Raw genomic sequence first — 18,927 nt, forward strand, 5'->3', positions numbered from 1 at the left:
TGGGAGTGGCAGAAGGAAGCAGCAGGAGGATTACAGAGTTAATTAAGTTTCAGAAGCAGAATAAGAAATGAATGAGGAGTCACATAGAGAAAAAAACCTTTAACAGAACTTCTAAAAGGATCTGCAATAAACTAACCAGCTCACCAGATTAAGATGGAAGAAGGAAGAGGAAATTAGATGCAATGGCTTATAGGAATAATTCTGCCCTAGAAAAATAATTGTAATGCTTATAAGTGACACAAATACATCAATTCTCTAGTTTGAGCTATCATAAATAAATAGGAAAACACCCTTCAGGCTATTAGTTTTTAGAACCACAACATAAAACAGTTTGGTTTGCTTTTAAGAGGATACTGACTATCTCTAGGATGAGATAATGATTACAAGATAATAATTATTAAGGTTTAGCAGACCTTTCTCTATATTTGTTATTTCAGTAAGAGGCAGTGAGGTGGAGGACTTTTTATTATTAATTATCTATAGTCCATAGAGCCATCTCTAATCATTTATGAGGAATATAATTGTTATTCCCAGGTAGAAACAATATTCAGAATTTTCCAGACAACCTCACAATGAGAGAAATTTTCCTGTAATGTAATCGCTGTTGGGAAATTGTCCTTTCTAGACATCCTTTCTTAGGCTCTGTTCTGATAGGACTAAGCTAAAATAAAAGCACAAGAAGTGAATATGCACAAAGAGAATTCGTTGTTTGATTCACATTCCCCAAAGAGTGTTAATGCCTTCGGAGATGTCAAATCATAAAGGATATACTACACAGAAGCACTGTGTGAAAGAAGAGACGAACATTATTAGAATTCAGAAATAATGAAATAACATGGTTGGCTGGTACAAGTGACACTGATTTACACCAGCTTAGGGTCTCTCATGTTGATGCTTTGATACGTGTCTGGAAACACACTCTGGTTAAGCAGTCTTTTAAAACAATTCCTATGTACACATACGTTGCTAAAAGTACTGAATGCTCCTTTACTTGACCTATGGGTTATCTGATAAACTTTTGTTCCTGAGAAATGTGGCCTATATATTAATAAGGGGAATCAAGAAGAGGTTTACTGCAGAGCTTGCCCTCCAGCGGGCCCTGCCTCTTCTCCCCGGTAATGTTTCTTCTCCCCAGCAGTCTCACTGCTTCCCTGATCACTGCTGTTCCCTTCCCACCCCACCTAGACAGTCAGAAATTAAGAAAGGGAGTACCATTATCCCCATCTGCCTCACCTGGGTGTAAAGCATACTGCTATATCTGAGGGAGGATACAGGAAGCAGTGGGCTCTAGAAGCATGTGATTGTATCAGTAGTACTACACAAAAGTAAAGTAATTGGCTAGTGTTACTTTCCTTTTTTTCAAATATTCCTAAAGCTAATTATAAAGGGTTAGAAGATTGTTCCTGTTCCTGCTCAGAAATCATAATGTTTGCTGTCAGGGTGAGGTGGCAGTCATCATAAAATGAGGAGAAGCCAGAGGTGGTACTGCAGCACTGATGTGCAGGGAAATACCATTTCCCAGTTCCCAAAGCAGTTATGAGCAGGGCACAGTGAAGTCTGAGCACACGGCAGAGGAGCTGAGTGTGCAGAAGAAGCCTGGAAGGCTCCATGTGCCCCACCAAGAACACATGGCCAGTAGTGCTCCCAACATCCCAACCAGCTGACCCGGAGAGCCTTAGTCTGTGCTATTAAATGCAGAATTGTATCCAGACTGCCCAATGGAAATGGACCCAGAACCAGTCTGGGAGAAGGGTCATTAGACTGGACAGAAATAGCACCAATGCCGTGCTAGAATTTAATACAGACAGTGAATTCCAGGTGCCCAGGAGCATCACACGGTACTTTTTAATCTACTGCACCTCAGAGGCCATAATCCTGTTCCCTCTGGTACCCATGGGAGTTATGCTTCGATCCTCATGTACACATCATCATTTTACTACTGATACTGTGTCTAAGCAGCCATGTTTTGAGAAGGTTTTTTTGAGAAAGTCTTTCTCAGTCAGAAAAGCTCCAGCGGGGATAATAGCACAGCAGGGTTAGCTCACTCTCAGCTTCCTGGGAATGCGGGTAAGGAGAGGGCACACTGCTTGTTGGACACCCCTTCAGCTGGGGGTGATCAGAGAGAATATGCCTGGCTGAGGACCACAGTCAGTAAACCTAGGCACAGCTAACGTTTGGTGAACATTCCTGGTGAGGGATGCACCCGTTCTCTCCACAAGTACAAAAGAAAATATAGCTGTATCCCTACTGTCTGCCACAGAACCCTTCATCCCAGCCATGCTGGCTTAAGGGGTAAACCTGGTGAACAGCTTTGCAGATGGATTTTAAGACTACATGCTGAATGTAGCAAAAAGTCAATTAGGATAAAACCTCAAGTCTGAAAGGGCTGAGTACTGAGCACCTTCGTTACCCACAAAATTATATGAAACAGAACAGACAATTAACCTGAAGTCACTGATAGGCAGTGGCAAGCACTTAAAGACTCCCACACATGCTGTTCATCCTCTTTTCAAGGGAAAAATAAGTAAACTGTTAAAACAAGACATACATGTTGCATTTGATATTAAAAATCAGCCTTCATTGAACAAGGATATGGCAATCTCATTTCCTACAATGGTTCTCTGTACAAAGGCAAAATCACTCACTACTGTATCATGAATCCCCAAAGAATAATATTAATAAGAAAAACTTCCTATTTCTGCATAATAGAAAAGAGTAAATTCCTGAAAGAAAACAACTGAATAAAAAAAAAAAAAAAAAAAAGAAAAGAAAGAAAGAAAAGAAAGAAAGACTGAGAAAGGAAGGTGGGTTTTTTGATAGCCCAAACACAATAAATTCTGATTAGAATTATTTTATTCATTCAGACAGATTTTATTTCCATTAATATTTTTCTACGAATGCAAGTAGCTGAAAAAAAAGTTTTATTTCTTTTTTATACGCTTCTGCTGTTGGAATTAACCCTTCAGGAAGCAAAGAGAGTGATGGATGTTCCCGCATGCACTTAAAGTCGGTTGTGCTACTTACACCTTTAGATCAGCTTCAAATCAAATTGTAGCAGGTAAGCGATTGTTCACTCCTAAGTGCTTACGTGGTTCGGTTGTTTAGATCTCGTGAGACTGCTAAAGCCACCACTTCAGGCTCACTGGTAAGAGCTACGTCAAATTATTTTGTAGCAATTTGAATTCTCATACATCTATTATTTACTATTTCAGTGATTTAAAACACAGTGGAAATTTTTGTGAGTTTTTTTGCTGCTGAACTGAGCTAGATTTTCTGGAGAAGGGGGGAGAGAGAATGATGTGAGCAAACAGTGCCATTTCACTAGCTAAATGAGGCTGCTGATTATTTTTTGCTGGGCAAGTCTGCCACAACAGGTGTTACTCATGAGCTTTGCACTATTGGTATGTGCCACTTTCCTCTTAATACTTCTCCTATATATTAATCATTCTTCTATATATTCCTTCTCTTTCTGTGATTACCTTTTCTGTAAGGGCAAGTAATACATTGACAAAAGTAAAAACTTGAGCCCTTTCCTAGTTTCCATTTTCCTGAAAGAAGTGTGAAATATCTATAACTGTGCAAGTTAGAGATGAAGTTGGATCATACAGTCCTCTCAGCCTCTGCCCAGTACAAGATTTTCCAACCCTGTAGCCCAGTTAATTTTTAAACATCTCAGAAGATGGATCTTCCCCCTTCACTTCTACCATAGCCTCATCTGCTGCACTGAAGGGATGTTGTCTCAAAAAGCTGGCCAGAGTCTTAACCTGACTTTTCTTGGAATATAACCGCCTTTCCATTACAGCTGTGCATAACCTCAGCCTCGTCTGAGAGCAATCAGTGACTATTACGTATAAATACCACTTTGTTAGAAGTGGTGCATGTACTGTTAAAGTACATAATTGGTGCCCTGCAATGCCCTTACCTTGCACCTAGATATATTCCTGGATATGCTGTAATAAGACACTTCAGGAGGCATTCACACCATCTAACTTCAGCTGGCCTATATAGTCAATTGGAGAAGGTAGGCCCCCTACCTCAAGTGCTTCAGATTGCTCTCTGGAGATGACTACTTTTTCCATTAATCGTGTAAGGTGTTTAGATAGTTCATTTCCATGCTTCAATTAGATACCTAAAGTTCGAAGATGTGAATACCCTACTTTGTGACTTTACTAGCTTAAATCTCTTCTGGCTATGCTATATATCAAACTACTTGACAAATGTGGGCTTACAACATGGTAATTACCAACCTTTATTCCTTTCTTTTCAGTCTTGCTCGCCTAAATTGTACTTTTATAATGAAGGGCTGGCACTTATTTCTTGTGATCAGAATTGCCCTTTCCTGTTGCTTTATCTCTGTTCTTCATACTTCTGCTGTATTTCTCAGCCTATAGCAATTGTTTCTATTTCCACTCAGTCTGATGTTTGTGCAATTTGCATAATAGCTACTTCATTCCCAACCTGAAACCAATACTGTTATGATCTATGAGATTTGAGGAAAGTCAAAAAGACAAATATTTCTTAACCTGCCAGAATATTAATATTCTGTCTCAATAAGAATATCATATAAGATACATTTTTTCTCCAGATCATGTAATTGTAATAAGAAAGTAATATTCTACGCTTATACACATTTATCGCCTCTTTTACTTTCTCTTCACTGTTAAATACTTTTATTACATTGGCTAACTAAAAACTTATGATTTGTTACAGATCTTCCAGAGCTGCTGACAGAACTGATTGCTAAATTGGAACTGATCTGTACTCTGGGTAACTTTATTACCTGCCTTAATGTCACCTCCAATCCTTTTGCACAGAAGCTTTATAAGGCTCTAACATCTATTGAATTTGACCAAACAAATTGACTATCCTGTTTCATGTGAGAACAAGATTTACTAATTTGACTGTATCTTTTTTTAAAAGATCACTCACTTTGCTCTATTTCATTTCGCTTTCCTTTTCCCATTTTGTTTGCTTTCCAGTAAATCATTCTTGTTACTTTTCAGTCCCTTCTGGGGTGGCAGAGCTCACTACCTCTGAAAAACTCGGGAGAAGAATACACTGCCTGACCAATATCATGTAGTGATCCAGAATCACTAATGATAATCACCATCATTTGCACATGCAATAGCTGAGCATTCCTGAAGGCCATCTGCATTCTTCACTGCCAGTATCATGCAGTTGGAAACAATGTTTGCAGTGCAGACACAGGCAGAAAACCAACAGAGCAAAAGATGGAGTCCAAATAACTAATTATTTACCTCCAGATGAAAGAATAAATTGAGAATTAATACGACCACACAGCCTAAAATGGTAATATTTTTTAAAGACTGGGTTACACGTTTTTTACTCTTCAGTAAAGTTGCTTTTGTCTGGCTTCTTCCCCTACCTTTCTGCTTTTTCCTAAGCTCTTCAAGTGATATTAAGTTTGTTATGTCAGCATGTTAGTCAATCCTATTGCAGCTTTTATCAAACTGGCAGACTGGCTCTGTGGTGTTTTTATGACATAGTTGCTCTGACAGATTGCTCCCACAAGACACTGGAAAACGCAGTGACTCAAAGAAGCAGGTGGGAGCACGCACTTTCAGCCAGCTGATTCAATGGATTAAAAACTCTCACAGAGGGTTAGGCTTATGGATGTTGTAATGCTATCTTCCAAACACATACCTGGGCTGAGAGACAGTGAAAATTGTTGCCATACTAATTTCAGAAATAATTAGGAAAGGTAGAAACCCCAGGTTTTACTCTGTTTCAGTGTCTCATGCACATATAGGAAGCTTTGTGATCAGACCAGTACTCCCACGGCCCGTTATCCTGTCTTGGGGTAACAGACTCTATCAGATATTTCAGAAGACAAGCACAAAATGGTCACAAAATAATGGTTCTTTAAAATTACTAGAGTAAGTTTATTGCAGGTCTCACTTTCTAAAGGCAAGTTTATGCCTTGACGTGAGATTGCAATCAATGAAAACCTCTGTTAAAGTTTACTGTTCTTCTTATTGTAGTTCTTGGTCATTTTGTTAGGTATTGAAAAGTCATATTTAAAAGTTCTACTAAAATACAAAGTGTCAGTAGTAGCATGCAGCGATTAGATGAACAGACTGCTCCTTGTGTGAAAAAAACCTCCAACAACAAACACACAATTTTTTGCCATCCAGCTACTTTGAGTTTGCCAGTTTCTAAGCTTGTTTTGTGCTTTTCTGTCCATGGCTTACTCACTAGGTTAAAAACAAATGGTGCACCTACTCTAAATTTCTTGTTATCATTAAATGTTTTTGATATGAGATTTCTTGTTCCTTTCCCCCTAAATGAAACAAAGTTCAGCCTTCTTGTTCCCCTTTTTTTGTCTTTGAGTCTATATTGTTTTCTGTTGCTTCTTTTGACATCCCTTGTTTGCCAGTGATTTTTGCAGCCTTTGACCACAAATCATACTCACACATGGAGGTCATAAATCTCCATATAAACACATATAACTCGTGTTTAGATACTGTCCATACTCACACAGGAACAATTTTTATTGTTTCTAAGAAAAGATGTGGCAGAACGGGAAGGTAGGAGGAGAGGGAATGAAACTAAGTGAACTTATGTGGTGATCAGACAAAAATGAGAAATAGATGTTTCCAAACTCCCTAGAGGCTGCAGAAAACCCAGGTACCTCCTCACAGGTTATATTCACTTGCTACCTGTGCATTATTAGCAAGGTTGATTTGCATTGTGGTCAAGTTCTACTCCAGTGAAATTTGTTATTAAATGTGCGAAAAATCCTGAAAAAAAAATATAAGTTCTCTATTCTTCCTTTTCTGACACTAATTGCTTCCTTATTTCTTTCACACCCGTGCTATTTTTTTTGTCGATGTTTGACGTCTCAGATCAAGATGAACATTTGGTTTGTGGGAAAAATTATTTCTGCATTTCAGGTAGTTATTAACATTAATAGTGTATTTATACATAACTGGTCTACTCTGGCCTCAAATCAGGAGGTCTGGAGACACACCATCTATAACGCTGCTGTTTCCTTTGAGAACACACGCAGGATCGCTCTTGAGGAGAAAAGACAACGCAGAAAGAATCGTGTCTTGCTGAATATACCACCTAAGGAGTCTTTCTGCTGTGCCTTTGGCAATCGGACATGTCTATCTCATATTGGCCTCATAAGCCACCAGTGTGCTTGTAACAAACGTGGATAGAGCCTTCCTAAATCTTTGTTCTCGAAGCCCAGCCACGATGATGATGATGATGATATGTTACTGTTTAATCAGCTTTACCATGCCAGAATAGATGACAATTTACATCACCTTCATTACAGAACCCAGATTTTTCTTGCTTGCAAATTTACTCAGAGTAATACAAAGCATATTGCATATTTCAGATGAAAAACCCATCCATTAACAAGTTGCCCCATTAATGGTTAAAGATAAGTTAGTACACCTAACACCTTGCTGCATCTATGTGTTAGAATTTAAACAAGCAGTATGAATAATTTCAATATTTTAATCTCCTTGATATTCTTATATGGACACACACCATCTATCATCACTTTTCTATCATAATGAAAATGCAATTTAAAAATTTGACATGATCCCTGGGCCAAAATTTTCTGGACTAAACTTTCTGAAATCAGTTTAGTGATATTGAAGGGGCTTTCATACAGGAATTTCTGCTGTTAAATGCACACCAGAAGATGTCAAATATTTATTTCTAAATATTTGTGAAAAGCACTATATTAACCCTTTCAAAGATAGAATTATGTGCACACTGGTGATTACTTTAAAGTATTTAGAATTCTCTAATTGTAAACTGAAAATGTGGTTTGGATTTATTTTTTATTGTTGTTTCCTTCTTTTCCTTCCTTCTTCAATGTCTATCATGGCAAATTCTAGAAAAAGAGATAAAAAAGCAGGTTTCCCATTACAGGACTTATGGCTTTGGGACTGCAAGGTGCACCAAGAGATAAGAATTCAGAATTTAAAAAGAGCATGATAAGGCTCTCTAAGAGCATTTCACTCTCTGAAACTACCTGTTCTAGGAGACTCTTTCTGGGTGTGTATTTTATTTATCGGAGAGCTGTGGTCAGTGAAACATTAGCAATTGGCTACTGCAACTAGACTGGAACCAGCAAATAATACATCTGTGAAGAGCTGTTCACTGTGAGTCAAACTCTGGCGAACACATTGTTGTAAGTACTCCTAAAATGTGCGGACTGTGAGGGGAAGGAGAGAAGCAGAGCTTTTTAGATAGCTATGCTTTTCCAGAATTAGGAATGTGTTGTGAAAGTTCAGCTGTACAACAAATTACACGTGTGCTAAGTGTGGGCTAGTGTTACTAGAGTGCACCATTTTGTAAAATGTTTAAAAATGGATCAGAATATGAATGTAAAAACCATGTACAATATAGTCTGCTTCCCACACATACGCCAGAGCAAATAATGATGTGATTTGAGAGGCATAATGGCAATATTGTGCCTATAATGCATTTGCCCAAAGGTACACTTGTGCATATGCTTTCTATTCATTTTAGTTCTCTATTGCACATTTCTCTCAACTTAATTATTCCATTGATTGTAATTAAGCTCCCTCTAAGTCTGTGAGTGTAGAGTGCATTTTCAAAATAAATATGAGCAAGCTGACTTGCTTCCGAAGCTTTTTTAAACTCTCTCAGCCCTACAAAATGCCTAACAGGCACTTTATCTGAGAACACACATGCATTTTATTTTAGAGACTCCCTATGACTTTATCCCTTTTTAAAAGAGAGAGGGAAAATCTGCTGTTTTTTAAACAATTGAAATCAAACCTATGGCAATTTTTTTAATCTATTATTCTTATTATTTGTATAACGCTAGAACCTATTAAAATGTGAGCATCCCTACAGAGATGAATATTGTTTCATAGTAGCGGATGAACAAACATACATTAGGGAACACTTCCTGCCCAAAAACAAGGTTTATGCACGGGTACCGTGGATGGATTGAAAAGAAGAGCAGAAAGTATGAAGGTAGCTAGATAGTTACAGAACTAACTGTGTAACTAGACATATTTTTGCCATAAAACAGTAGTCTCAGTTTGCCACCTGTCTAACCATCTCAACATTGCAACCTATTTTCATAACCTGAAGAAATTCTTTTGATTCTCAAATGTTTATATAATATTGATCTGACTCAATATTATATTGGCACTGTAGTACCTGATGGCTGTTTTTTCCTCTCTCTCCCTCTCCCTACTTCCCCAAAGCCACAAAAATGGTGTTGCAGTAGCTTTATAATATGAACAATAAATGGTATGTATGTGTGTATATATATATATATTCTCCTGACATGAAGATGCTGTAACAAACTTGCATGTAATTTCATCTAGTATAATTAATGACCACTGAGATTCCTTAATACCTTATCATTACCATGTCCAGTGCACTAATATTATGCAACTGTAATATGTTCTAAAACAGGATATTTTGAAATCTGTAGCTATCTAAAGATTTCTGGTGACAACTGATACCAGATTTGAACCAAAACTAAGTGAAAAAATATTTAATTAGAAATAGTTATCAAAAATGTCATGTATACAATAGGGTATAGATTTGGATACAGTATATCATTAGATGAAACATAACATATGCAACACCATATTGTAGCAGGATGAAGGCACTTTCTTACATTAAGCCCTTTTGTGTCTTCTTAATATATCCAAAATAGAATGGTTATCCAAAAATATATGTTTACAAACAACTGATATTCAATATCTTTATAATTACTTGTTGAAACTACTAATCAAATTTTTATAACCCTCTATAATATTCTGTCTATAACATACCAGGTGGTATTGATCTGATGATGTCACTCTAAACTCCCAGTCTAAGTTCCCAATTTTCCTAAGTTCAGTGCTTAATTTAATAAAAATTGATGTCTAAAATAGATCAGGTGAACTGCACCATGCACATATTTCTCCACCAGCTCTAAAGGGAGCGTAGAGCAGCTGTCAATAGAGATGTCACTACAGAGATCTAAATTTAAGATAGTTCTCGTTCTTTATGTCATTTGGCATAATATTTCCTGATGAGTCAAGATGGCAACTATTAGCACTTAACCCTGCAGTAAAATATGTGACGTAGTACAAAAAGAGGGATTTACTATAGAATTATAAGAAATATGCCTCATCATTTAGTACTTGTTTGGAGAAGTGCATGGAATAATCAAAACGTGCATATCATTGCATCTCCGGTGAGCCACATCAACTCGTAGCTGCCTGTGGACTCCTTCATTGTTCTACAATTCCTTCTGCTTATTTATTAAGTCTGAGTGGGTGAGGATACGATGCAGTACTACGGTCCTGTTCACTACTTGCCTCGTACACTGCAGTTTCTGAAGAAGAAAGTAATGGTTTGCTCCTGAAGTGGTGATATTTTCACTGACTTTTTAGCTCTAGTATTCACAGAAAAATGCTCAACTTCTCTTTCTGTTGCAGCCAACAGGAGTGAAATATCACCATTATCTGGAACATCACCTTGCACAACTGGGTCTTGTAGTAGGAAATGTAAAAGGAGCAGGGGGTCATGGACCTGCAGTGACTGTGGGACAGTAAATAAACTGCCAGCCCTAAGTATTTAGAATTTCTAGGGAGATGCTGGAAAGGCAACCAAATTTGTGGTTACAGGTTTAGCTTACATGAATCACTGTTTTAGCATAAACTTATTAAGTATTTTACAGACAATGTAGCAATTATCATAACAGCTTAGATGAGATGATATTGATGCCTTTCATTTGCTACGCCACGATGTCTTACAGACTTACTCATAATTGTATGTTGATGCACTTGGATCAACTTCTGGATAGATATAGGGAATAAAGTGTCATTCTGTGTCATGATAAATCTAAGGTGTTTTATTTCTGTACTGTCTCAGGCTGGGATGGAGGTAGGTTTCTTCTCAGTAGCCTGTACAGTGCTGTGTTTCTGTTTGGGACTAAAACAGTGCTCATACCACACCAACGTTTTGTTTATTGCTGAACAGTGTTTGCACATTGCCAACATGTTCTCTTTTCTCCCACTCTGTCTCCCAGCAAGTAAGTTAGGGGAGGACAAGAAGTTATGAGGGTGCAGAGTTGAGACAGGTGATGTAAACTGGACAGAGAGGTGTTCCATACCATATGACATCATGTTTAGAAATAACAGCTGAATTAGAGAAAGAAGAAACGGGGAACTTTGGCTTTCAGGGTGGCCATGGGTCAGAGATTGGATCAGTATCAGTCTTCTTGTGAGATGTGGTGAATGACTTCTTTGTGTCAAACGGGATTTTGCTCTTTACTTCACCAATTAAACTGGTTTTATCTTAACCCACAGGTTTTCTTACTTTTGTTTTTACTCTTCTCTTCCCCATCCCCTTCTACCCCCTATGGATATGCTATACTTCCTTTTATTTGGACAATTACTTCAAAAGTCTCAAGTGCCCAACTTTGGCAACTACTGTATGATGCCATAGGAACCAGGAACAATTAGAATCTCTGTAGGGCCAGATACTGCTCCAAATACCATCAACTGTGAAGTTCCTTTTTGCTTTGGTTCTCAGTAGGTTTCAGACACAAGGCAAAAGGGGATTATGTTCTGAACTCTGAGAAATGCTGACTAGAGGCTAACACGAATAGCAAGAAGATTGGCTTCCAAATCTGCATCTTTTGTGTAACTGTAGTTATTTCACAATGTTGACTGCACTGATTGAAATGTGGAATAGGACTCAGCCACAAACAGGATCTCTACAGTTTAGGGATTTTTTTACTGAAGTCTGTCCTCTGACATTATGTTACAGTTTTCTGTGGGATTTATCAGTTTACCACTCTTTAATCCCTTCAATATGGACTACAGTGATTTTGTACGGTACTAATTTTCATCATGTTTAATTAAACCAAATATTTTACAACAGTAAATTCATTATGTCAATACTTTCATCAGTTGTACATATACTCTCATCAAAAGCAATATCAAATTTATTCAGAACTACCTAATTTCATTAAAACGATATTCCCTGGTGTTAAATATATTAAACTCCTTCAATTCTTTATTGATCAGATCAATACTAATTCCTTTATGATTATTCCAATGGTAATTTTATGCAGATCATATAAACACTTCCCACACAATCCCATTTTCTATATTTTTTAAATATTGATGAGTAAATTTTTTTTCTTGGAATATTCTATCTTTCACTGTTTGTCACAAATTGATGTTGAGATTTTAATGAATTCACTAAGCTTTTCAAAGAAATTCAGGCATGAGTTGTTTTGTGAGAGTTGTTTCTGAGAATATAACCTTTAAATATGACAGTTCTGGCCAGATATTATTCTAACCACTGACAATAAAAAGAAATTAAATATTTCATTATCGTCATTTCTCAGACATAAGCATGAGATGAATACCACTGTTAAATATAAGACATATAAGTCTATTTTATCAGGACATTTCTAAGTTTTTCCAGTAGATATTTTACTTTGTTCCCCTGAAAAAACAACTGTAGAGAACTTATAAATATTTCAGAGTTTCTTCTAGGGTACCATGTAAGTTAACAACTTTTTCCTGGACTCACACCTGTATGAGAGATTTCGTGCTCTCCTGATGTATTTAAACATTCCTTCTCACTGTATCTGGGAAGAAGTCAGTGAGAAGGGTGCAAAATTAGAAAGCCCTCAGATTATTTGAAGATAAAGGTCTTAAGACCAGCTGATGGCATCTTGTTTTTTGTGAGCCCTGGGAATGCTACTGTTTCTTCCTCTGCTTCTTTATTAGATCATATCCTTATCCATTTACATCGTAAGGGTTTCATGCTGAACTTTTCCTATGCTTATCCATGGTCTGCATTCTAAACTACTGATTTGTTCTCATTGTCTTCGAAAATTCTCTGTGTTCCTTTTAAAAACAATTCAAATATTTCTTTCTCAATTTTTGTTAAGCTTGATTATTTTTAGCAAAAATAGCTTTTGTGATTACTGAATTGTGCTAAGGGGCAAAGGTTCATTGTCTACTGCTTCTGCATGCAATGCTCAATTGGCAGTCAGAGAAGTATATCTGATTATGTTTTTCTTTGCAGAGTGTGCTTCTTCTTTTCAGTTTTTAAAACTGACCATTCAAAACAACAAAGTATCAGTATTACAGGCCAGAAATAATATTTTGTATAAAAATAGCAAAACAAGTCCATAAGAGCCATCAGACTTTAGAGCAAGGATCAAGTCATCATAGATCTGCTATAGAATTACTCTGTGCTTGTTTCACCAGTTTGTTTATTGCAAAAATATTAATTTCATTGGTTAGAAATCCAAACTTTTCCTAAAATAACAATAAGAAATAAATACAATAGAAAAACCCAACAAAAATGAAAGAAAACAAAACAAATGAAACAAAAAACCCAAACCAAACAAACCAAACAAACAAAAACTCAAAAACAAAAACAAAAAAACCCCAAACATCTACATTTAATGGTGATCAGGTTCACATTCTCCTCTCCTGGATCAAATTCTGCTTTGACCAAGCAACTTTTCTCTACAGATGTCACACAAAAGTTGTTTAAGCCCTCTAACATATGATTTATTTCCCTAAAATTAATTTTAATTAATAAACCCCTCAGTGATTTTAATTATGCCCCTCGGTGATTTATCAGTTTTAATAATAATCTATATGTTTTCTGCTTCATGGCCTTTTAAACTATTGGTTACTTTGAAGTAGAGAATATCTGTATTGCAAAGTTTTTTCTGCCCACACTTTAATTCTTTTCCAAGATGTCACCAGCAATGTAAACACCCAAATTATGTGAAACACCTTTTCACATTCCATTAATACCCACCCACTCAGATATTCATAAATGAGTACTTCTTATTCATTTTGTTTATTACTGGGTCTCCTATTTAGCACTAATTTATACATCACTGTAAAACATCTTATTTCTCCATATCTAAATTCTTGTTTCGACTTATTTTATAGACTGAAAAGCAAAAGATTGAATATTATTTCATAGTTCTTTGAAATTCACTGCAAGCTTTCTTAAAATGAATTGTGATTTTATAGGAATTTTATTAGATTAAAACCTTTAATACTGTTAAATATTAAAAAAAAAGAAGTGAAAGTGATGAAATTAATTCACATTCTGCAACAAAAATCATGATGATAATAATATTAATATTTTAAATTATTATAATGCATTAAAGTTATAGCAATCAAATTGTCGATCTGAAATAGCTTTTGCACTTTTAACATTCATGAACAATGATATAGATGTTGGTTCCCTAATTATTAACTCTGCAGAAAGGCTAACTCCTCTCCAGAATTTTGCATATTTCTTTCAGCTGAAAATTAAGGGACAAAGCAACAGAGAAACCACAGTTTTTACAGTACAGAAATTAAATGCTTGAATACTCTGATAGGAAGAAGTAATCCACATAGAATTTAAGTGAACACGTTACTGGGAGAAGTCTGCTTGATTCAGTATACATCTCCCAGTGGATCACTTTAACATCTTTTCTCAACTGGATTGCTACATTGAGAATGATTTTTAAAAGATTTTGAAAGTTTCATATGGTAGGTCTTCACAAGACTGAGAGACTGGACAAATCCAATTGCAATTAATCTATTTGAACATAGACCAATGGATTATTTAAATGTATATTTTTAATAGTACATGTTTGAGTAGTTTATCTCTTTCTGAACTAGAGAAGCAAGGAGGGCATGAAAAGCTGGTCTAAATGTTAAAAAAAATGCACAAAGAAATTAAAAAGGACCCGAGAAGGAGGTAAACATTTAGGATAAGTCTTCCTTCACTGGAACCCTTCCTCTTAAATGTCATCCTAAAAGACAGCCTCAAGGGTTTGTCAATAATGTGTATTTCATAGAAGAGTAAAATTAAGAAGGAATTAAGAAGAGCACATTCCACCTAACTTTATGATCAGTTAAAATATAAATGAGATTAACCTGGAATTCTGAATGTTTCAAAAGTCAATTGTCTACAGTAGTGTCTAAATAACTGTTAATAAGTATGGTTTTCTAAAAAGCAGGATATTATGGCCTGCACTCTGCCCTGAATTTCCAAAGGTTATTTGACTTATATTCACCCAATTTGCTGCACAGCCAGAAAAGTTCATGTCTTTCCACATCCATCTATTTGAACATTTTCCCTTTACAGATGAGAAGACAAAGGAAACTTTCAGATTCAATAAAGACTCAGAAGTTGTACATAGACAATAGTCCTGCAGTGGGATCACAGACTGGCATTTTCTCCATGTATCATCCTAAATAAGCACTTCTGAAATTCTGAAGTTATGGCAGGATCCCTTGCTATCATCTTGGGAGTCTGGAGAGGTCCCTGCTGACTGGAAGCCAGCCAATGTTATTCCCATCTACAGGAAGGGTATGAGGAAAGATCCAGGGAATGAGAGACCTCTTAGCCCAACCTCAGTTCCCGGAAAAATTATAGAGATTATACTGGGTACTACTGAAAGGCATTTAAAGAATAATGCAGTCATCAGGTACACTCAACACAGGTTCAAAAAGGGCAAGTTCTGTTTAAAATAACTTGGACATTAAGAAGCATTTCTTTACTGAGGGTGGTCAAGCACTGGAACAGGCTTCCTTGAGAGGTGGCGGATGCCCCAAGCCTGCCAGAGTTTAAAATGCATTTATACAATGCCCTTAACAATCTGTTTTAACTTGTGATCAGACCTGAAGTGGTCAGGCAGTTGGTCTAGATGAAGTAGGTCCCTTCCAACTGAAGTAGTCTCTTCTGATCCAATCTATTCTGTTCTGTTCTATTCTATCCTAGACTAAAGCACTGCTTAAGAAGGGAGTCAGAGAAGAAAGAAAGAAAGAAAGAAAGAAAGAAAGAAAGAAAGAAAGAAAGAAAGAAAGAAAGAAAGAAAGAAAGAAAGAAAGAAAGAGAAAGAAAGAAAGAGAAAGAAAGAAAGAAAAAGAAAGAAAAAAAGAAAGAAAAAAGAAAGAAAGAAAGAAAAAGAAAGGAAAAGAAAGAAGGAAAGAAAGGAAATGAAAGAAAGAGAAAAAGAAAGAAAGGAAGGAAGGAAGGAAGAAAATTTGAAAAAAGTATATGATTGGATTGCCATGAAGTCAAGATTTGATAACCAAATTACCTTTCAATCTTTCAATTGACATGCCTATCATTTCTAATAGTGTAGGATATCAACTTCTGCAAAGTGAAGCAGAGGACATGTCCCACAGGGTTTTGCAAAATGTTCTTAGAATGTGTGAGAGGCAAAATGATGCCTTGTCTTTTCAGAACTTTCTTCAGTGCTCTTGTAATCTTACAACATTGACTTCAGGACTATTGTTATGAACATCCTCTCACAGGCGACCCAAAACAGCTGAGAATTGTTCACTTCCAGGAAAGAAACCAGTTTCTCTGAAGCTGAGCATCCAACACAAGGTTATGAACAAGTACTTCACCAAGTAATTCTACCACTTCTAGGCACAACAGTAGATAGGAACAGAACATGAAGGACTATGACATTGTGGTTAATGTCAATATTTAGAAATTATAGAGAAGTAACTTCTTCTGCCCTGCTGAACTCCTAGCAAACTTGACATATTACATAGGAAGAAACGGTTTTCACAAATTGCAATTCAAGTATAAGAAAATTTAATTTAAAAGAACTGAGATTCTTACTCCCTTTCCTTTTGCTTTTCACTCTTTAGTTGATGTTCTTAATAATGAAGGTAAAATCCAACCACTTCCATGTACAAAGATACATCTATTTTCATCCTGTTTAAATTTAGACCTCCAACAAATATTCATACAGATATAAAGTAACATCATTTAGACATTTTTATACACGGGTAAATCAGCTGACTATGCAGGAGTTATTACCTCTTTCTATATGTATAAATGAGATAAAAATCAGGGCCATAGTTTCCTACGGTGGCGTGCAATGCCCTATGTTTGTGAATAGGAGACTGAAAAAGTCAGAGCAAACATTTTTCATTTTAAAGTATGCTTCTTAGGTGCTGAAGTATGTTTGCACATACAAATATACATTCAGATAGCATACTGTATTAGTCATAGAATAGCTGTAATAAAATACAATCTTGTATTGAGTTCTATCTCATATATTTATCATGTATATGGAGGAGTTCTAATCAGATATTGAGAGATTCTATTTTTTTTATAACCTTGCAAAAGTACCATCTTGCTTTTCTTATATCAGATGTGAGTAAAGTTCAACTTGAAACATACCACTTTGCAGTGAACACATATCAATATCTGCTAGTTATAATTTCAAATTACTTACTATAATGATTGCTATTCAGGTTTAGAAGCAGAGCAGTTTACATCAAAGTTCTCTTTTCTTATTCTCCAAACAGCTGACAAAAAAAAAAAGATAAAAAGTTTTGTGATTTGACAGATTCATAGTAAAGAAGTGGGGATTGCATTGCTAGTTCTGCTGCTATCCTCCTGATAGTGAGCTATTCAATTTCCTGATTTTTTTTCCAGCTAAAATTCTTCACTCTCGTATCTGTATAGATTTTAACTGTTACACAGCAGGACTTGTCCTTTACTGGCCTATCTGACCTCAGCTCATCTGCTGTAGTAACAGCAGTAACTGTAATAGCTATAGCAACAGCATTAATAGTCTAGTTACTCAAACATAATTCCAGTGTTGCAATCTACTTCAGTGCAGTCAGCAACATTTGTCCAAACAAATGAATCTTCAGGTTTGAAGCATTTCTCATTATTCATGCACACTGCCATTAATTTGTTATGCAAGAGTTTCAGAATGAGGGAATGAGCTGTGTTTGCTGGTTTTTATATGATTTGGTTTTTATTACAGTAACAGTGACTGATAGAATTATTCCCTTATCTACGAAAACACAGGCAGATTTATGCAATTTTAATATCTACAGCTAAGTCCAGGCAGGTAGTTCAAACATTCTCATGCAGCTCTAGTTATCCAGAGGTTTAGAATATCCCTTCACTGTCAACAGCAGCCATAAAGGTAACATATAATGTTTAAATTACATTTAAACATTTACAGAGAATAAGAACCAGCCTTCCTGACCAGTGTATACCAACCAAGGCAATAAATTACTGGAAAGTCAAGCCAGTCCCTTGTTTTTGCTCTTGCTGCTTTGTATCATCCTGACACTGTAAACCAGCCAGGTAACCTGTTTACTCAAAGCCATGTGGTGCTATGACCCCCTGCACACTCCCCTGCAGGTTGCACCAAGTCTCACAATCCCCTGGCAATCGGAATCATCTGCAGTTGTGCTTTCCATAGAGTGGTGTCATCACAGTACTTTTCCAGTGATGTAAGGGAAATTCCACAAAGACCTCAATAAGCTTTTCTGAGTTCAACCACCTACTTCTGATTTCTCAGCTTTCCTTGGTGATAAATTTGTTTTTCTTAACTTCTACCATCCCATTCCTTCCTATTTTGTAGCATAAAATCAGTTTTCTAACTGCTTACATGATGCCTGCAATAGCTCTGCTTATCCTTACTCAGAGCTCCAGACAACACCATGAACATAGCAGCATTTATGTAATTGTACCTTACATATTACAAAAAGAAAAAAATTTAAATAATTCTGGGGAAGATTAATTGGATCAGAAATTTTTAAAAAAGCCAAAATTCACACACTAGACTTGAGAGAAGTGGGAAAAAGTAATTTTTTTGTGTAAGTTTTGGATGTAATGCTGAAGAATTCTATGAGAAGTAATAAAATATACTTATGTATTTGTCAGTCTGGATTTTCCCAGCGTTCTCAGATACTTTTTCCATCTGTGGTTTTAAGACTTTTACAGTACTTTAGAAATATTTTTAGTCTCATATATAACTATGCAATATAGGACACATTTTTTCATGCATATTTTACCTTTACAAGGTGATTGACATTTTGGGTTTTTTTTCAAAACTAAACTAAATATTTTTGTTTTGTTAATATCATCCTAATAGCTAAT

Source organism: Chiroxiphia lanceolata, chromosome 1 (assembly GCF_009829145.1).
Source record: "Chiroxiphia lanceolata isolate bChiLan1 chromosome 1, bChiLan1.pri, whole genome shotgun sequence".
Classification (NCBI taxonomy): domain Eukaryota; kingdom Metazoa; phylum Chordata; class Aves; order Passeriformes; family Pipridae; genus Chiroxiphia; species Chiroxiphia lanceolata.